Genomic DNA, 22230 nt, shown 5'->3' on the forward strand with positions numbered 1-22230 from the left:
TCCACAAGAATGAGGTCAGCACATGACGTGGGCTTCTGTTGTTTTACTGCCGGACTGAAAGAGTCCTCTGGATTTGACACAAAATTGTCGGCTGCTCGAGTGGTTTTTATTGACCCGATTGTCAATATCTTCCGTCCATTTCTTGGCACTGTATTGGCCCCTTCTGCTCTTTCTCAACCCTTATCATGGAATGCACCTTGGGAAACAGATTCCCGACGTCAGACGGATAATTTCACTTTATGAGCTGCGCGTTACCCCCGAACATATTCCTAATATGGGTCAGACACCGCCGTGATTACATCTCGCAGACTATTTCTGTTCACACTTGGTGAGTTTAAAGATGCCAGAATGCTCCTTTGTTTTCAGAGACGTTAGGGACTTTGCGGTCGTTCCGTTTGGACTGCGGCCGACTGTGATTCCATGGGAGAACAAATTGTGTTTGGTAACGCCAGGAAGCTTGCGTGTGATGGAAGGATACTCCCATTGGAGCTGTGTTTGAACTCCTCTTTTAATGTTGTTATGGTTCTAATCCTGTGAAATGTGGCATGCAGCACCCGCTTTTTTGAAATCATAAATGTCATATATCTCACAGTTTGTTTTCTTTCGCTGCCAGCCCATCAGGAAACCTGCTTCCCAGAGCTGTTGAGCTCCAGTGTCTGACACTGCATCCCACCGTGTCTGCTTATCATCACACCCTACATCCTCCTGACTCCTCGACACTACATTTACATGTGCTGCATAAAGTGGTGGAGATATTTTATCATATTATCTCCCCCTTTTGATGTTGAGAAGTCCGTACGCATGATGGTTGATTCTGCTGTGGTTTTTTTTTTTTTTTGTTACGCCAAGAAAGGAGTGATATTTTGTCATTAAATTTAGTCCGTTCAGTTCCTTCTTTTCTTTCCTTTCATTATTTTAAGCTCATGTTGTTGTTGCTGAGTAGGAACTGCTGTCGACTGGTGCCAAACCCTACGTGAATGAGGTGACTTTAAAGTATACTTTATTACTTTAAAATATATGCCGGTAAAAAAAAAAAAAATGTCTTAAACTGTCCGACTCTCTATGGTATTTACAGCCACCTCATACATACAACTTTCAGGAGGGTTTTTTCAATGACATTTTCTACTCTGATATCACTATATCAATAGGTTGTAGCTTGGAAATGGCTAGAGATAAGGCATATTGTAAATAAGAAAGCTCTTCAGTGTGACCCAAAATTTGGGACTGAAGTAAATTCACTCATCCGATTTCTATATTACGTCACCAGGAGCCAGGAGAGTCTCAAGCTATAAATACTTAAATGTCACTGAACTGAGAAAGGCGTTGCTCACATTTTAGCTCACATTTTGAGCAAAATACCTTGCATAACTATCAAAATGAAAGCGTGCATGAAACCCATATCCAGTGTTCTCCCCTGGAATTTTTCCCAGCGTAAGGGGTGTGTCTGATCGTGAGAAGCTGGGAGCGATTTCTGGGATTTTGACAACTGAGAACAGAGTTTATTGCACATCCGTTGGTCCCTCCTGAAAAGGTGGAGTCATGTTTCACTACATGGGTGACATGGCAGAGTAAGGGGCCCTTTGCTGGTAAAGCACTGTGGAGAACCCTGATATCATTTCGATTTCATGTTACATGCCTTTGTCTGTCTATGTCAGGATCTACTTCTATGTCCAGTGGGGATGGGCGATAACTCATTGTACACCATATACCGCCTAACACAATCTCCACGATGACAATGTGGTGGACTTTGGTTCATGATCGTAGTTTTAAACTTATTTTTAATACAGGGAACCTTTGATAATGACACTGGTCGACTGTGAGTCTCTGGATCCGTGTTTATTTTATTAGATGGAGTGGTCCTCATAGGTTTTCTGAGGCGGTCGTCTGATTTGGTTCACATCAACACATGCAGGTTTCCCGCTGCACTGGTGCCTCGGCGAAACACTGTCGTGAAAATAGCTGGATATTGGACGGAGCTCCGCTCCGGTATTAGCGGCGGCGTCCTCTTCTGCGTCCCCATTAGAATTCACTGATCACGGACTCACTCTCACAGGCAGAGCAATGTTACGACCCGGCATCAGTTAGGGACCATCAACAAATTCTAAAGCGGTAAAAATATTAGTGAAATCTTGGCAATGGAAAACAGTCATTTTAAGAGAGAGAATTGTGAAAAGGTTTTTCATCACACGAGACAAAGGACTGACAGTTTGTTTAATGATTTCGAGAAAATAGAATATGACTAAAAGATCTTTTATTCACATTATTTCTAATATTTTTTCAATAGCATCTAGGAAATGTGTCTATAGTTCAAGTCAACTATTCAGAGACATGAGATACAGCGGCTCAGTTGAACCCCTAAATAAAGCTGTCAGAGCAGTCGCACCAGCGGCTTCTACCAGAGACCTGAAACATTGAATTTCTCATCTCTACACTTGTTAACTATTATATTTAAACAGAAACAAATAATAATGTTGGTGACAAACTCCACTAATAAATTCCATCCTAAAACAGTTTCAAGAGAGACAGTAGTGTCCAACACGTGGAATAGAATGAAAATGTATTTATCGTGAGAATTACTTCGTGATAACTTTTTTTGTCCATATATCGCCCATCTCTAATGTCCAGTGTCTTCACCCGTGATGATGTTTTAGGTTCATATTTACCCAGCATTTGTTGCTATTTGGCTCCTCTTTTGTACTTAAGATCTTTAGTTTGTTGTTAACAAACCTAAATGTAAGAAAGAATCTCTCCAGTCTTCCTCTGCTCCGCTGTTTAAATGCACACCTGTGCCTTGTTCTCCGTCAACATCAATGTGTTCATCCATTCATTTTCAGGGTGGAATCATGGGCTACAGTAAAGAGACCCTGGCGAACATTACCCAACTATTCAGTTTGACACGGGAGGATGTGCGCTGAGGTCATCTCATGTTGCTCTTGACTTGGTGAGCGTCTTCTGGCATCATCCTGTTGTGTTTCTCTTTAAGGACAAAGTAGCAAGTGTAGCTATTTGACATTTCTTAACAAGTCCCATCTGCCCGGCCACATAAGCTCCGGCGTATGTTCTGTTATGATGCAAGCCCAATCAGCAGTTGTTTGTTATGTGGAGGATGTGTCATGGTGCTGCTGAGCTTTAATCAGTTTAGCTCAAAAGTCTTGGCTCAGCGTCGGTGTGCAGAGGAAGGTTTGGGAGACACCCACAGGCAGTGAAGTCACTGCGCAGTAACGTGATGAAGTGACTGGCAGTGACCCCGCTGGGGTCCGCCGAGGAATTAGAGGTAAACATGACGGATTACAAGTGCCGAGCCTGAACTGTGTGAACTCTCAACCGCCCTCAGTGTCATGGGTCTCTGACACTTGGTTTTCTTGCTCAGAGTGCAACATGAAGGAGGTTTGAGGGGCGGATCAACTGGCTCTTATTTCTGCTGTTGTGATCACAACGGTTGATGTGGTGAGGGATGTTTTTGTGACTTCAGCATCTGCTCTTTTGGCTGATATAACATTGGTGTGATACTGAACATGTGGGTTGGTCACCACACGCTCAGTATCACACTCTGCCACACGTTCCAACTACACGAACGGCCCATGATGTTTCCACAAGTCTGTACGACTGTGACACGACTGGGGCTGCAACAGTCAGTCGACACAGTGGACTATAAATGACTCATTGATAAGCCACCAACTGCATAGGCTCCGCGACCATCGGGACTACAAGCTGTTGAAACCACATGTTGCACAAATGAAGTATTGACACTACACAAGTGTTAACTATTGACAGCACTACATTCAGATGAGTCGCATCTTTGTCAACCCAAACAACCATTGGTTGAGAAGCTCACTCATCATTAAACAGTCTTGACCAGTTGCAATTTAATACATAATGTTGGTGACAGTTTACAAACATTTACATACATTTTTCCTGTTTTCTAATGACAAACATTGTCAAAGTCGTCTGGCAACTAGAGTTGTTGCAACTTAACAAACATGAACTCAACTTTTTACTTCTTCATTTTCAGCTTAGTTGTTACACATATTTTGCCTCATAGTCAGACTGTCACATTGTTTTTAGGAGAGGGCAGTTTCAGTTTGAACTCTGTGGCCTCAACTTGTCCAGAGCTCAGCTTGCTTGCAAATGTGTGGCTAAAAAAAAAACCTGTGTACGAATAAGTGTAGTAGGGAAGAGTAGGGAAGGCAGTCCCTACACAAACAAGACCATTATCCCCTATATATATATATATATATATATATATGAAACATCTGACTTGCGACCCGCTTGACTTACGTCCACCCGTACATACGACCACGGCCAATGTCTGGCACTGCAGCACGTAGCAGCCCGGCAACGCGTACGACAGTTACGGCAGCACAGTATCGCAGCATCTCACTCTCACACAGCCATCTACCACAACTGTAGTAACTATAACCCTTGCGTCGGCTATTTTGAATGGTATTCCACTTATGTTCCGGTTGGTTGGAACCGATCCCGGTCGTAAGTTGGATGTTTTTTTGTCTATATAAATCTATAAACCCAACCCCTCCTTGCTTCCATGACGTAGTATATTGACCTTGGGAAGTGAGCTTTTGTGTCCTATACTGACGCTCCAGGCAGCCTTCAGCGTTGCATGTTGACACATAGCCATTGCAGTGGAGTGAACCCGTTTCCATGCCATGTAGCGTTCTGAGCGAGAGTTGTGGATTGCGTGTCACATGCAGGGCAGAGTGCAAGGTAGAGGGAGATGTTCAGAGCCTCTCTTCACTGAATTACAATGGATGTCAGTTGCTATTTATTAACCCAACGTGGCACTCCTCCTTTGTGACGGTAACGCATGAACATTTGGGGCGCTTTAAATAGCAAGTGACACACATTAAGTATAGAATGAAAAAATCCACATCCTATGCCTTACTTAACCCCGACCTCCGTCTTTTACGTTTCACACACTACCCTAATGCCTCAACATGCAACACTGAATGTTGCCTTCGTAGCCATTATAGGACACAAAAGTCCACTCTCCTAACCTCAATATATTACACCAATGAAGTGAGGAGTGTTTCACCCGTGTTTAAGATCGAAACAGAAGTGCCCAGGAAATTGCAACAAAGAGGTGTCGGAGATGCTGCGAAAATCAGCCCATACAGGTGAGTGAGTGATGCATCAGTCTAAATTGTCATCGATGTAAAGTTTAGGGACCAAATATTTGTTTGAAGCAAAGGATAGAAAGAAAGGATGACCGGACCTCACCTCCTGGAAATGCTGAACTGTTATAAAACACATCTGCACATCATTTAGGAGCAGTTCCGCTGACATAATTGGAAGTAACTTTACTGACCTGATGTGCACTGTGATGATTTTATCTGTACAGAAAACATCATATGGAAAACAGTTGCTTCAGCGTGGAGGGAATTTGCATCCTACTAGGCAAACGTAGTTTCCTGTTGTTGCACAGATGGTCACCGTCAGATATTAAACAGGCAATGCCACATATGTTTTTGGTATGCGTCTTCAAAAAACTATTGTGGTGTTGAGTGGTTGAGTTTTCTCACAGAAGGTTTTATATTTATTTCACTTTATTTTGAGTTTACATGCCTCCATTTCGCTTTTTGTGGATAGGAGTTATGATGCGCGTCGTGTAACCTGTTATGTTGCAGTGCAGCTTTTTGGACTACGGAACACTGAAATGGGAAAAGCATCTGTTGTCAAAGGATATAAAGTGGCTTGGGTGACCAACTCTTCATGAGCATTAGTGCACTGGTCAGATCACAAGGCTTTTATGTTCTTTTGTACAACTTGTACTTTTCGAGAGAGAAGTATTCGGGGATCACTGCAGCTCACTATGTTGGTCATTTATCCGCCAGTTGACCAATGCTAGCACTGACAGTCAGATAGGCAAGTCCTTGAATGCGATCTGTTTCAATCTGTTCACACTCTTTACCACAAAACCTTTATTTTAAATTGAATTTCAACTATTCAAAGTTGACTTTGGCAAGATAATGGTGTGTGAACAGTAGTCCAGGCTATTATTCATGTAAGTGAGACTCATATCTGGATGTAAGTGGAGACAACACTTGGCTGGACACAGGTCAGGCGCGCTCCGAAGATAAACAAGCAACTTCTGAAGCCTCTGCTTGTGCAGGGCAAGTGTATTTTGATTGGAAATTAGATCTTGGTCATTACATATGATTTTGCGTATTAGTTCTGTATTTCATTTCTTTCCTTTGTTGTGATTGCTTCCACATGTCGGGCCTCCGGCTCCATGGGCTTCTGACAAGACCTCAGTGTTTGTGGGCAGGTTTGGGGAGCAGGAGCCCCCTAATGGGCTCGAACGCTCGTGGAATCCGCCTGCCCCGCGAGCGAGCGTGGAGCCGACACGGAAGCCTGGTCAAGATGTGGGTCGGTGAGTGGGCGGTTGGTGGTGGACGTCAGGCCGATGATGGGATGGAGGGGCATGAAAACCAGACGCTTCCTCAGATTTGTAATGATGAGGGAAAGTAGGATTCAGGAAATGAAAGGAGCAGATGCTCCCAGCAGAAGCACGTTTTAAACATGGTGCGCTGTTGTCCGTCATCATGAGACAGTCAACAGGGCATTTCAGTTTCGTCCCGGGGGGTTGGGGCGTTTAATTTGTATGCGTTTGATGTGTCAATTTTGGGTGATTCAGCAAATGTCCCGACTAAACAATCCTTAAAAACAGGATGTGTACTTGAGTAAATGATTAGGAATTCATGTTGTGAGTCGCACCCCAGGTGCTGTGTACATCTGCCCAAATGATCTGAGGCAGCGAAAGATTGAGAGGAATGGAGGAAACAGCTGTGGGCGTCCATGAACACACAAAAACTTCCAATAGCTGGCAGTGTGATAAAATGACCGATGAACCCTCTGGCAAACCACGCGCCTCATCTTTCTGGCTGAGTGTGCTGATGGTGATGAGACGCCACCAGCGACAGAAGATTGTTATTATGTTCAAAATATTTCTGCTTTGATTCATGATCCTCTTCCAGGGGTATTGTTTTCTTCCCATTTCCTCCTGCTATATTTCATCTGGAAGAAGTGCACAATGTACTGGAAGATAAACTTTATTTTTAAATGAGTGCGTGCATCTACTTTTCCCCTTCACTTTGGCATTACTCATATTTCTACTACTGTGCTGAACTGGCAGGAGTATAAATGCGAGTGCATTACTTCTACAAATAATGTCGACTTGCAGTTTCCCTCGGACTAATACGCGATTCTTCACTTCATCCGGCGTGATGGGTCAAAATCATTTACAATAGTTTCATGCTCATTTTCAGTAGCCCAATGCTAAATCCCAGTACATCTCAAGTTTTTCTCGTGAGTACAAGCAAAATGATATGGTGGACTTTCCTTCATATCATGGGATTCTGCGGCCAACTGGTATTAAATATGGAAGCATGTGGTGTCGATTCTATTGAATGCTACGATCGGAGCACAATGTTCCGTATCTTGCTCGGCTGAGCGAAGTAGCTTAAGTATTTAGGATGATGCATGAAGACAAATCGACAATGTTGGGATTCTGTATTTGTATTGTGAGCTTGTTTTTTAGCGCTACAATGGCTGGTAAATGTTCTGCGTCTTCAAGGTGGTGGCAGAGAAAGAACCTTTCATGAAGAAAGGCAAAGGTTCATGGTGTCATGGTGAGGGTTTTTATTGGGGATGGTACGATCCATAAACCCTCAATTTCTCTTTGCGTGACATGATGAAATGTCCATATTTTACAATGGTACTTGTATGTTTTTTCTTAGTTTATTGGTCATTTTATGCCATTAAAAGCTTTACCTTTTAATAAAGCCAAAGCACTTGTGCACGACCTCAGGTCTTTTTAGGTGTCAGTATTAAGCGTTACACATCCATTAACATTATTAACAACTTTTTGAGTGACTAGTGGAAGATATCGGCTTGGACCTGTATCGGCCGATCCTCAAGGCTGCATTGCTGGTATCGGTATAGGCTGTGAAACAGTGGTAGCCATCCCCAGTTTTTATAGGGCTAGAATAATCTACCGCATGAGAGGTTCTGGTTCGTATCCACCTCGATAAAAATCATCACATATATACTCACACACACTGTAACAGACCCATGTTCATTGTCCATCCTCATGTTTGTCCTGAGCTACATCATTACTTGAGTCAGCCTCTATAATTTGCATTTTCCAGTAATATTCCTTTGCACATGAAGTGTAATAACTCGGGGTGAAAGGGTGATGCACTGCTTTCCCACTTATGTTTCCAGTCCAGGTGCTTTCCTAGCGCTGCACCAACATGGACAATAAGCAAGAATCTGTCCACTCTTCAACATGGAGCAGTTTGATCTTTGGTCTCAAGCAAAAGCCAGTGTTGTTGAAACCAGTACAGCACCCAGGACTATCACATGCTGTTTGTTATACAGTATGGCAAGGAGAACAAAACTGCTCAAAGGACTGTATCCTCCGTAAGCACTCCATTCTCAGATAACAATGATAAGCAATTACCAACTGAGACAAGCGTGTGAACATGGACCCCACTGTTGAAAAGTAGGCTAAAGATATAGAATTTCTTGGTTGTTAAAAGTGTGGCTTATCTCTATACCCCCACATTTCTTTGTAACCTGAGTTTGATTCTGACAATTGTTTCCATCAGAACAACATAAACACTGGCTGGGGCGTCATGTATAGACTTCCACTGCTGCCATGATCTTTTGGGATGGCTAGTGTGCTGCCAGTGTTGACATGGATCCATCCCATTGTTAAAGTAAACAGAGTAGACTGACAAATCTCTCTAGGATTATTCAACCCCAACTCATTTTATATGCAGCTTTATTCAAACCATGTGCTGTGCTAGGCCTTTGCGGAGCGCCAAAAAGTGTTGTCGCATCTGCTCTTCCCTGTTTATTCCTTCTCTGTTGCTGAGTGGAGACACATTTTGTTGAGGTGCTTTTATACTTAAAATATACCTTTTTGTACGCAGCCAACCTGTGAGCCAGAAATGTATCAAATTTATAATAAATAAGTAAAGTCGTTTTTATGTTTTAGAGCAATGGAATCTGTTCTTATCCAGAGGAGCAGTGTTTTTTTTTTGTATTGTTTATATCTTGGCTGACCTGCACTAGTGTTGATGATTTTCTACCAAGGTTGCCCTTTGTTGCTTGTTACATTCATGGTGTAGTGGACAGAGATTCCAGATGGTGCTGTGGATGAGCGCTGTTTTTCGTTTGGGGACTTGAGTCAGTGTTCAGTGTTCAACCTTTTTCAAGCCACTGCACCCTTGATTCATTGAAAAAAAATGCCGAGGAACACCACCAAAGGAACCTCGGCCAGAGCGCACTTGTGCGTAAAGTCCTATAGATTCATTTGTGGGAAACTACAGCTACTGACACTCGCTTGTTATTTTGCCATGATATTTCCAGGAACAAATAGCAGAAAATGTATTTGTTTCAAAGGTATCCAGAAAGGGGCGGGCAACATGGCAAAATATATCATGATTTATTTATTTAATTTAAACAACTGTTTCGATTTTATCGCTTCTCTTTTGCATGACTTTATTGTAGTTGTGAGTTTCCAGTAAAATCCTTAGCATTCTTTGCTTCATAAAAACAATTATTCTTTCTCACGTCACACTTTGGAGCGCATTTATTTTGCTGTGAATTTAGTTTTTCGCCAACTTTTAAACTACAGAGCAAACTTTGACAGTCCATAAGTATCAATAAAGTTTTGAAGTGAGACGTCACGTGAGCTCTGTTAGCTCTGTGGTGCAGACAGTCTTTGGCGTTGCGGGTGCGACAAGGATCCCTCCCTCCATGGTTCTCTGGTGAAAGTGTGTGGTCAAATAAGAGGAGCATCAGGTTTAAAAACAGCTGGAAGATGCGCATGTGAGCGGCTTCTTCACTGTGAGTGTGTGAGAAGAGGAGCGACAGATCAACGCATCAACACACTGTAGCTCTGCAGTAGAGTGGATAGAAAGAATGTCAGCGAACCCATGTGATCTCCTCACCTTGGTTGCTCCTCAACACCTTCTAATTTTTATGATTGAATGTCATTATATCTCCGGACAAATGAGGTGAAATTGGATCATTTTCCCGCAGCACCCTGATTGAAAAACGCTGACTTGAGTAACTGGTGCGAGAGGGTGAACGCCAGAGTGAAACCAGATCTTAGATCATGGCCTCCTGTCTGGGATGAGAATGAGTTCCTCAGCTGGAGCAAGAATCTCTGGGTCTTATTCACAATTGAAGGACAGAATGAAGATTTTCAAACATATTGACATGATGCCTTAATACAGCAGAATGCCTCATCAGTTTGTTCTAGTCAAGATAGAGCTGAACTAAAAGGTCACACAACAAGGAAAAAAAAATGGATTGCTGCAGTCATGGGGTCACAATCGAGACATACTGTCAACATTACATTTAAGCTCGGAAGTGGGAAGCATGGACCTCTCCAGGCTACTGCCTCTATGATCTCTCCTAATACACATCTATTATTCAGACTATCAAAACTGCTTAGCAGAGAAAGAGGGTACATTGACAACACTCCTCCATTGCTTGATGAATGCATGGACTCGCTGCCCGTACTACTTTTTTTCCGTGCCGTGTCCTCCTCTTTGATAGTTGGCTATGAACGTTTGGCAAGCCGACCCTCAGCAAAGATCATTTCTACTTCGCAGATGGTGCACCGAGCACTTGCACACGAGTGCAAATGAGGCTTTCTAACTGTATTTGGACTGCGCCCCTCTCTTCGCCTCAGTGTCAGGTGGTGAATTGGCTGCTCTCCCCCTGCGACCCTCTCAAAGATAAGCAGTTACGGACACGAAAAACAAACTGTCTTCCAACTCCACCTGTTAGTGATCTCTTTCATTTGTCTTCCAGGCTAATGAGTTGTGGCTTTTGGCAGTGGAAAGCCCAGTTTGCCCCAAGCCTTGTTAGCTGGAGCTCGCACACCTCCCTCCACTTATAGATGTAGATGCACGCTGTGGCTTTTCCTGTGTACACACTGCACAGCCTGTGTAAGTGTCTACTGTACGGTAATTGCCCACAATGTTTCCCACATGTGGTCGTACCATCGCAGCTCCATAACATCCTCCAAGTGCCTCTGTGAGCGTGGCGATCACGATGACTGGATAATGATCTTTTGTTTCTTTGCACAAATATTTGGTGCAGTTTTTTTCGCTAGCCAAAATATAGTCCTCACAGAGGTGACTCCATTGTAAAAGACTAATGGGAAACAATGAAACCAGATGATATTCTGTGGGAAGGAGTTCATGATGTGTTATATGGTCTGCACCGTGAGCTAAATAAACCAGCGCGGGCCGTGACTTTTTAACCCCACGCTTAAATGTCCTCCATGACTGGAACAAGATGTAGTTTATGTGGAGTCTGTGTTGGGCTGGTTCGCTGTTGATCTCAGCTTAATGAAGATAAATGAAAGTGTTTTGTTCTCATGTTTTTTCCCTCCTCTCATGGCCACATCTGAGATGGTCGCTCTCCAGCTGGAGTTGAGCTCGACTGAAGGTGGGATGGTTGCGATTTTTTTTTTCTTCAGTAATCAGATACTACATCAGCTTTTCAGTGCGTTAGAGATCCAAGATCTTTTTTCAAGATTCTGACAACACATCATATAAGAATACGCCTATAAAACCAATGTATTTATTTGAGTGTTATTGAGTTTCAAAATCGAGTTTTTACTAGGTTTTGAATCTGGTGTTGTAAAATGTTTTTATAGCTGTTATAGTAGGTTAGCTTGTGTGGGATGGGAGTCAAGAGCCAGGACTTCATTTTTTGGAACTGATCAAGGGGGTTTAGAAATACAGTGCTACCTCGGTTCTCGACCACCATCCGTTCCAGACGGTCGTTCAAGAAGCGATTTGTCTGCTGCAGGTGCGCTGTTCCTCTATGTGTGTGGCCGCTGCATGTGGGAGGGGTTGCCGAGTGAGTGACGTCTCTCCAGAAGTGAAGAGGTGCCCGGTGCGTGTCCAGCTCTGAATGTGCGCTTCTGTGCAGTTTGGCTGTGACAAAGTCATAAACCAAGTCACGCTCTGTCCCAGACTCGCCTCATCCCTGTCCCAGCTCCAGCCCACAACAGGACATCAAACCCTGCAGTGAGCGCTCCAGCCTCGGAGGTGTGGAGAGCGAGCGCCTCCCCTGTGACACTCTACCACGGTCCAGTGCGGAGACAGGAAAGGTTTTACACCTCAATATGAAGAAAAAACAGTCAGTAAATGTACGGGACACGTCTGCATACAGAGGCTGCGTTATACACATTTAATTTATTACGTTCCAAATCCGAAGCAAAAAAAAATCTCGAAATTTTTGTTTGAACTCCGATTTGTTTGAAGTCCAGGACATTTGAAAACCGAGGTACCGCTGTATGTAACATATGCTGTATCAGAACAAAGTGTTGTAGTCAGTGGAAGAGTGTCAAGAAGGAGTCTACCAAATCTTTGGGATGAATTTTGTTTTCTCTCGTGATTCCATCGGTTTCTTCAGTGTCCTTCAGTTTTCAGGTCTAAAAGCTTTATTGGTGACTCTAAGTGTGTCTGCGTCCGGGCCGCAATCGACCCTTAACATTCAGACCGTGAGCTTCAGCATGGATTGCTATCGATTTTTGAGACTAGATGCAGTGGTCTGCCTAGAAAACATTTTAGCTGCCTCAAAACGTTTTCGGGTGCGCGACATAAGCAAATAGAATATTGACAAAAAAGCATGACAGACCCTTATAGCTCAGCTTGTTATGATGGGGGCAAAGACTGGATAGTTTCTCGTTTAATTTCTGGTTTCCTCCAATTTCAGATTCATGATGATGTCGATTGTTTTAAAAGACCAGGTGTTGCCAAGATCCAACATTATTTTTAGAGATCTTTATCAGTAAAAAAAAAAGGCCGTACTCCCTGAACCATTAAACTGCTTGTTCTGGTGCACCCTTTTTTACCCCCTGCTACTAAAAATGACTGAAAATGTATTTTATATATTTGTATATATTATGTATTTATGATATTTAAAGGGTTAAAGTATTATTTTTTTGTCCTTTTCCATCAGGGGTTGCCATTGTGAGCCTCCTCTACCGAAGTAGAGTGAAGTTGTCTTCCTCATTTCCTTCAACCTGGTTCTTCCATTTATGATGTTTTTCATCCACCATGTCCCCAGTCTCTCCTCTGATGTGTCAGTGTGAATGAGACAGTGTCACTGTCCTGTAAAACTTCCTTTCACTCAAGAGTAATTTCTGTAAACAGGGGATGGGAAACCATTTTTATGTGGTTGATGGGATGTCAAAAGAGCATGATGAGCAAATAAAGATCGATCTGACGTCAGCGACGAGTAAGTAGACGTGACATACGCTACGAATCGGTTGGAATGGTTCGCAGCACCTTGTATGCTTGACACTGAGATGTTCTTTTCCTATAAATCCAGACATGTTGTTGTTGAAGAGGAGCTGAACGGGAAAGTGATTTGAAATGACGTCACTATGCCATCGCTTCCTACTGTGTTACAAATTGTGAGAATATGAAAAAAGTATTTTGTCATAGATTTTGGAAGCAGCAACATGGAGTGCACCTGTGTGCATTCCTCATATATAACTCGCTTTCAGTTTCAATAAGAAGCTGCTCCTTTATTTTTTTTTCTGAGAGCTGTTTGTGATGAAATGACTATAAAAAAAATATTTTTTTTATGCTTTTGTTGAATGTTTTTGTTAAATGTTTACGCTCAAAGTGTGTTACCAAGCAGAACCCACTGCCTCAGAGCTCGGCTCTGTTGTCATCACCTGTGTTATGTGTGTCGCCTGTCCAGCTAAACAATACCATATTGTGCTCAGTTCATTCGATATGTACTGTAACTCTTCCCTGTTTACTTTCATGTCTCACAGGAATGTTGTAACACTAAGGTGCGAAACAAAAGACAACTGCGCGTAAGAAGACACCGCAGGTAAGCTCACAAATGTTGAGTTGCATTTTCCCCATGTGATGACTCCGAGCCTAACAACACAACATTTGTTGACAACTACAATTCATAACTCCACAGAAAGAGACGTTTCACTTTTGGTTAAAACACTGCAAAACATTCTGTTTGTAAAGAAAGCGTATGTTGAAACGTGACAAGATGTGGATGCTAAAATGACTGCTTGTTCTAGACAGTTTAATAAATATACTTTCTTATCCAAACACTAACTGTAATGATGAAGTTTTTTCCAGGATCCATGTCCTGAAGATTGTATATTTGAGGGCTCAGACTGGATCAACTGAGTGAAATACTTGTGTAGTTTGGCCTTGGGCTGCTTGACGTGGAGGCCAATTTAGTTATCAGCCAGTTGAGGAACTTTGAAAGCGTGAAAAATATAAATAGAAATGCAAATGTCTAACTTAAAGTTATATGCCCAAGATTGGTGTATGACAGTATGCAATGCTAGTTGTAGTCAGTAGGGGGCAGTGGCACGGCAGCACTGAGCCTCTGGTTCTCTGTTGAAAATGATGAGGAGCTTCATAAACAGATGATGATGTTGACACTTCAGCAAGCGGTTGGAAATGACACAGCCTCTTGTTGAACTCACACTAACTAGCAGATTCAGTGAGGAGGCCTGTGGACTGGTTGAGTTTGTGGGTTTTCCTGCGTAACGTGAAGGCATCATTTGGTGCGTATCTGCAGCAGCTCATCTTGTTCATGATGCCTTCCAAATATCAGTGTGGTGTGCAGTGGGCAGTGTCTGTGAAGGAAGTCGTGACCGGTGTCACTGGAAGACTCGAACGGTTGTGTCTGACCCATAGTGAGTGACTGCTACAGCTTATACGCATGTAGATTCTGGAACACAAACTGTTGAAAACTGGCTTCAGAACTCAGCCCGGAGTGTGGAACTGATGGATCACATGTTCTTTTACTGTTCATACCCGTGTTTACAGTTTAAAAGAGGGACAGGTGTCAGCATTGGCAACCCAGTTGGATACAAGATACTACAATGTGTTGTATCTGTTGCTTATGAGGAGAGCTAACACTGGATCCAGTGGTTAACCAGCAAAATATTTATGATCATACGATCCATAATAACAAGAGAACCCCAACTGAGAGGTACAACACCGCAATGTTTTCCTTTAAAGAGGCACTGAAATTCACTTTCACCCCTCTCTCTCTCTCTCTCAATGGATCATTACCCCAAAGTGCTGGGTGATTTATGAGCTGCGTCACAAATGCTGCGAGCAGTTCCTGTCAGGGGTTTTGCATCCACCCACTCCTGAGTGCTTTCCTGCGTGCCTGTGTGTCCATCCAGGTCCGGCGTATCGCTTCTGCAATCCGCCTGTAAAAACGTGTTCCGGTAAATATTTCAGCGAAATGTGCGAGCCTTAAACGTGACCGAGGTTTCGCACACAAGTTTCCTGGTTGCCTTGAACTAGTGATTTCTTCAAGAAAACTTTTAAAAACTGTTCTGATTTAGAGATTCGGAACTCATGTAATCTGTTTCTTTTGTGTCGGGATTTTGTTTATGAGTTAGAACATGCTGTGGCTTGCACTGGTTGATCTTGTACCAGCCTCAGTGAATCATCTTGAATGGAAACTTTATGACCATCCACATGTATTTGGGTGTGATGGAAGCCATTACTCTTTTTCGTGAAGTGGTGAGTGACTCTCGCAAAGTTCTCAACAAGCAAAGAATGGTCAGCTCTCTGCTCATTTCAGAGCACTAGTTTGCTGATAGTTCTTTCTTTGAGTTGAATGAAGCGATGGCATCTGGATTTTTCAACAGTTTAGCAAACATTTAAATCTCATCAGGCTGACTAACCAGAACATTCCATCTTTGGATGAGCTAAAGATGGGATCCGTCATGGTTTTACAAACTTCCAAACTTAAAAAAAACAACCTTGTAGTGACTTGCTGAACGTTTTGACTATTTCATTTATCTATTCCCCTGTTTAAGTGTCTGAAGATAATCTGCTCCATGTCTCCACGTAACTACTGGATTCAGGGAAGTGAACCTTATTACATTTGCAAATTTTGGTAGACAATAAACAATAAATATTTTGTAGCATTAAACATTAAGCAATTGTGTATATATATATATATATATATATATATATATATATATATATATATATATATATATATATATATATATATACACGTCTTGGACTTCGAACAAATCGGAGTTCAAAGAAACATTTTGAGATTTTTTTGCTTTGGATTTAGAACAAAAATCCAGAACTCGAACGCCGGAAAAAACATAACGTGCACGGACCGATCAGCTGACCCGCGACACACTTTGTTATTGTGTATAACGCTTCTTGAACGGCCTTCTGGAACGGATTGTGGTCGAGAACTGAGGTACCACTGTGGTATAATATCCTGTTGTCACAATAAGAAAACAGCTTGGTGGGTGCACTCCCAATGACTTGTGTTGAAGCCGTTGGCTGCGTCACTGTAGCTCATAAACCAGTGACGTTGCTAGGGCCCTATGCAAGAACTCCCCAGTGTCCCCTCTAGGGCTGTGTTTGTGCAGGTACCTTTCAATACGATACACTTCCTGAAACAGGAAAGGTGATAAGATGCATTTCGATATTGTTTATTAGTTCAGAAAATAAGATCCATAATTTGAAGGGAGAAAATCATATAATCCAATACAATATCATGTGTATTAAAAATGAGTTATGACTAAATGCATGCAAGCTATGCATTAAACATCAATTTCACCAACTTAAAATATCAAAATAATTTCACACAATCAAAACATTGCGATATTTGAGCAAAATTTTCGATGTACATCGTGGAATCGAGTATTGCAATATTTGAGTGCATCAGTATTTTTCTAGTTCTGACCCCACCACACACCACACCACAGAAAGTTATTATTGTTATTATTATTTTGACAGTTTCTGGGATGTTTGAGATACATACTGAAAAAACAGATTAGTACTCAAAGTGGTGGCCTGCAAATTGCCCATTGTAGTGGTTGCTGAACATTTGGAATCCCTTGGGGAGCCCCCTACTTGGTAGGGCTCCAAGCAATTGCCTGACTCAAGCACCGCCCCTGCGCTTCAGCTGCGTGGCACAGACACTGTCAAAGGGAGAAGCATCGGACAACTACAATATTAGATAGATAGATAGATAGATGCAGGTAAAAAGCGGAGGACAACTACGATATCAAATAGTTGGATCGATAGATCGATGGATAGGTAGATGGATCGATAGATAGATGATAGATAGATGGATAGATGATAGATGGATGGATGGATGGATAGATGATAGATAGATGGATCGATAGATGGATCGATAGATAGATGGATAGATGGATGATAGATGATAGATAGATGGATGGATAGATGGATGAATGGATGGATGGATAGATGATAAATGATAGATAGATGGATGGATGGATGGATAGATAGATGATAGATAGATGGATAGATGGATGATACATGGATGGATGGATGATGGATAGGTGATAGATAGATGAATAGATAGATGGATAGATAGATAGATGGATGGATGGATAGATGATAGATAGATGGATCGATAGATAGATGGATAGATAGATGGATAGATGGATGATAGATGGATAGATGGATGGATGGATAGATGATAGATGATAGATGGGTAGATGATAGATGGATAGATGGATGGATGGATGGATGGATAGATGGGTAGATAGATAGATGGATAGATAGACAGATAGATGGTCTTTAGTGTCATTGTATTGGGCACAAAGAAATGAAGGGTGCTCCCAAGGCAAAGCAAACAACTGAACTGGAACTATATATCAGGAGGGACACAGCATTTGTATGCATCTGCAGAATAACTGCACTAACCCTGTAACATTGGTCGTCCTTTTTGGTGGGAACCAAACAATATTTTCACTGAATAAGTCGGTTTGCCAGAGACACGGCAGTCATGTTCCTCAGAAAGCAGTCAGGAAATGCCAGGTGCTCGCCAAGTTTTGTAGCACACAAAGTTTGTGAGCTCCCGCTATCTCTTGTCTCCTCCAAGTCAGATTTGCCTGTACATGTGTATGCAGACCACCCAAGGCTTGTAGGTCATAATACTAACAGGACAGTGTCCTCCCAGTGTTTATAGACGGTATTGGCCATGTTAAATAACAGTCGCATTTCTGTTGGCTTGACGTGTCGCAGCTGTAATGCACATACAGCTCCTCCAGCTTCTTTTAGATTTGCTGAGTAACAAAAATATAGTGTGTAGTTATCTAGTAAGAGATCAGGACAAATGTGCTTGATTTAAAACATGTATTTCTGTATTTGCTGTTGTTGTATTTTAGTCAATAATGCAAGACTGAGATATCAACAGCCAGGTCTCACGTATGTTTTTGCCTGCTGACTGTAAGAAAACAGATTTTTTTTTCTGCCCCAAGATGAGAAATCAACTTCGACTTAACGCTGACTCATTGCAAAGGCTCTGCTGTGCTATTTAGAAAATGATTCTGTATCTGGGACAAATGTGTACACAGCAATCTAGCAAACCTGTTTACTTTTAAGTTGACCTAGTTACTCAAAGGGGTGAGAAGCAGATGCCAACAGACGTAATGTAACTCAGCAGAAATCTACATGACAGCAGAAAACAAGTTTTACTCCCTAAATAACAAAAGTAAACGCTTCGACAGCCTATGAAGCAGAAGTAGATGTTTGTACTGTTAGTTTTGGATTAAAGATTTGAAAAAGTGCCACTTCAATTACAGTGTAAGTTACTGTATATGTTGGCATTAAATTTGTTATGCAAGTCATGAGATGGGAGGTGAAAGATCACTTGTTATAGCTGAAGTATGTTATTACTAAATGCCCCACTGCTGCTCCTTAACATTTTAAAAGCACTTGAAATGAGTCATAAACCATGATAATAAATGTGAGGTGTTGTATGATTGTGCCTCCATGTTTCTGGAGAAAGTTTGTGTTTGCTCTGTATTTGCTCCATGAGCACCATAAACCTGCTGGCTGACATATTTTATTTCGACTATTATCATATTTCAACTCTTTTTCCAGAACATGTCCGGCTAACTCAAGCTTGTTCCCGTGTCAAAGACAGCGTGAAGGTCAGAAAACTGGAGCGGAGAATTTAGATCTTTCATCTGGTACCTATTCCTGTTACATCGGTTTGTGAATCTATAGAGCGAAGCACTCGTCTCTTTAAGCCGCGTACTGATTTATGGCTTTCCACCGTTTAGCCCCGGGAATCTGCAGCGCTAATGCGTTTGAATGGAGTCGTGTTGTATCACAAAGCGTTCGACAACTTCAAACATTGTCTGAAGTTACTCTTGAAATTGGTTTGTCAACACCCGTGCACTTGTAGGCTGTTTATGTGCGACTGTCTGATTTATGGTGGTAAATGATAGTGCGGCTCTCATCTGCGGTTTCGGAGTATGCTGTATACCGCTCATATGCCCACAGCTGCCGGTCCTTCAGTCTGTCTAGACAAGGTAAACACCAGGCTTTATAGACCTGCTGACTGACGTTAACTGATAAATAGCTTTCTTTGATTCGAGGGGTGGGCTCTCGGAGGATGACTGACAGCTCGCACCTTTTTGGTGAGGCAGGCGGGAGCGTTCCTCAATCTGTAAGGCGCATTAAAAATGTAGGGAATGGGGTTGAAGTGATATCTGTGCTGGAGTTTGTGGCTCAAAAGTAACAATTTCAGCTGCCAACAATAACATCCGCACACAAGATAAATCACTCGAGCGTGAAGACAGATAAAGCCCTGAAAACCTTCCTTCAAAAGACAGTGATGTGCTTCTATTTCATGCTGGTGTTATTGTGCGTCGCTGCATTGATGTTGATTCCATTCATATAGTCCATTTTTGTAGCTTTCCTATGTTTCTCTGGGGCGTCAGGAAACGCGTGAAACTGCATAACACGCATGGATGTTATCCTTGACGCCAAGGTGGATTTTGTAAATCATCACTAGCTCTGCCAAACGTCATCTGCTTCATGAATTCTACGGTGTTTTTGACACCCATTCCCATTTGGGTGGGTCTGATATATGAACAAAGAAGGATGACTGTAGTGTGTAAGGCTCCTTCCTGACAAGCAAGGATGTGAGCGTGTGGTTCAGCCACAGCAAACTCAATGTCTGGAGGACTATTCCAAGCCTTTGCAATAGTAAGTCTCATCCAAAAAGGCTTTTAAGGGGGGATGGATGTGCATCCACGGGGATGAATTACATTTAACAATGTTTTCTAACAGTAAAGTTGTCACACTCCGTAGTGCAAACGTTAGCAGATTACATCCTCAGTGGGATCTTTATAGACATTACCTGCTGGTTTTCTCCAAGTAGGATGTCGTGAAGAGGAAGTTCATTGGGATTCCGATGCAGTGTGTTGAAAACATGATTCTATTATACTAAAATTCTGGGGGCAATATGTGGATCATTTCCTGGCCCTCTTGAGCTCAGACTAGAACTATACAACTGATATGTAGTAATTTTACGACTGTTTTTTTCCCTTCTGTTTCATTTTTAGCTGTTGTAAGAAATTGTCTTTTTTCTTTTCATTTTCCGTTGTGTTTATTTCTTGTTTCTCAAAGAACATTGAAAGAACACTTGAAATATATTTATTTCTCTTTCTCAGACGTCTAGTCCATATTTTTATTTTGATTTATATTCAAATAAAATGCATATAAAGTGTTTTTTTGGGCGGGGTTCATGTCACACCTTACTCCTTACCTTACGTCCATTTGGTCCTTGTTACTTAAAATTGCATTTTTTTTTTCTTGTCATGCTTCATAGTCGTCGCCATCTTTTTTTTGGCATTACAGCCGCTCACAACAGTGACAGTTTATAATGTATAATGAATTTCCCATCTTTACTCTAGAACTACACCAAGGAAAACAATCCAAACAGCAATTCAACTGACCTGTACGTTGCTTTCCTGCTGTTGAAAGCTTTTTATATGTAGCATCTATCTGCATGTTGGAAAATAAAATAACTAAAACGTGTATCCACCTATTAGCTCAACAGCTCAAAAAGTTATGAATTCAGTGATAGATCATTTTCTGAGATCATTTATTGATGACGGCGTTTCTGAACAAGAAGCTACAATATTTTAGCTGGTGGCTGAGAAGAAACAGTCATAAGATTCACTCCACTTGTCTGACCTCAGGTCTGACTTGCAGCCTGCACTGTCCAAAAGTTCTGCCCATGTATCAGTCCTGGGAATAAGAAGTAGAAATTTTATTGATAATGATGTTTGCAAAGAGAGCGCCTCTGTCTGATGGTCTAAACACGTATAACCACCACTTACACAGATGTCCCAGGGCGCCGTGTCTGCTTGACTCGGTTCTGCATGTGCGGCATTTGTCAATTGAATGAGTTGCTACAATAAAATTGGTGGGGTGGTCGGGGAAACCCCTAATCTGCTTTAAATAAGCAAGCAAATCCGATGCGTCCTGTCTGGCGAAATGTGCCAAGAGGATGCTTTGGCAAAACACTATCTCCTTGCCAAGATATGGTACAGCGAGTACTTGCCTGCACCTACGCAGCGCCCGGGGACAAAGCAAGCTGACTGTTTTACTGCAGTCAGTCTCTGTGGTTTGTATGGAAAAACTGATGGGAGTCAAGGATGCGTTTTGAGAAAAAAAAAAAAAAGAAAACTTCCCCATTTTTTTTTCCCCTGGTGGAACTCAGCGTGCCAGCTTCATTCTATCTCAGACGGAGTTGAGGAGGAAATGAAAGGTGGAAGAGCAAACACAGTTTATATGAGGAAGAAGGGTGGGGGGACATCTGCTGCACTCGGAGTGGTCGCCTCCAGTTAGCCAGAAGTGGTGACAGCGGAGATATTGGCGGGATGTTTTTCCTCTGCTAAAGGTGAGCAGGTTCACAGCTCCATGGAGCCTCCAGGGCAAAGGAGCTGGCAGCTTCTGCAAGTTGTCTCTTGTGCTGCTTGGCATCTGATGTAGACCTTGCTTCAAGTGGTTAATGAAGATCCGGCTGACAGTTGTATTCACAGCAAGGGTCAAATCAAAGCTATGGAAGACTCAGAACCACATTTTTGTTGACTTAATAATTCATTTTTTTCCGAAATAGCCTTAACGTCACAGCATGGCTGTACATGTTTTTGTCCACAAGAGGGTAGACACTCTGCTTTCTCCTCTCCACCGGGCTTCACATGAGCAAAGAATGTTGGTCCTTTTGGTGAGTCATTTAAAATGTGACCTCAGAAGATGCAGCTGAGAGACATACCTTAATCCCCCCCTATCTTCACTTGTTGTTAAAGACACTCGAAGATGCACCACAGCATGACAGGAAGGACTTGAAACTCAAGAGCACCTGGTCATT

The 22230-nt window shown here is 42.2% G+C and overlaps 1 protein-coding gene across 1 annotated transcript in view; it reads left to right on the forward strand.

The window, feature by feature from the left end:
* LOC128770835 (zinc finger protein 469) overlaps window positions 1–22230 on the forward strand; it is a 208962-nt gene that overhangs the window by 2302 nt on the left and 184430 nt on the right. The window contains exon 2 of the mRNA XM_053885739.1: window positions 13841–13899. The gene's annotated coding sequence lies outside the window, so the exon portion shown is untranslated. The remainder of the gene's footprint in view (window positions 1–13840; window positions 13900–22230) is intronic.

Source organism: Synchiropus splendidus, chromosome 14 (assembly GCF_027744825.2).
Source record: "Synchiropus splendidus isolate RoL2022-P1 chromosome 14, RoL_Sspl_1.0, whole genome shotgun sequence".
Taxonomy (NCBI): Eukaryota; Metazoa; Chordata; class Actinopteri; order Syngnathiformes; family Callionymidae; genus Synchiropus; species Synchiropus splendidus.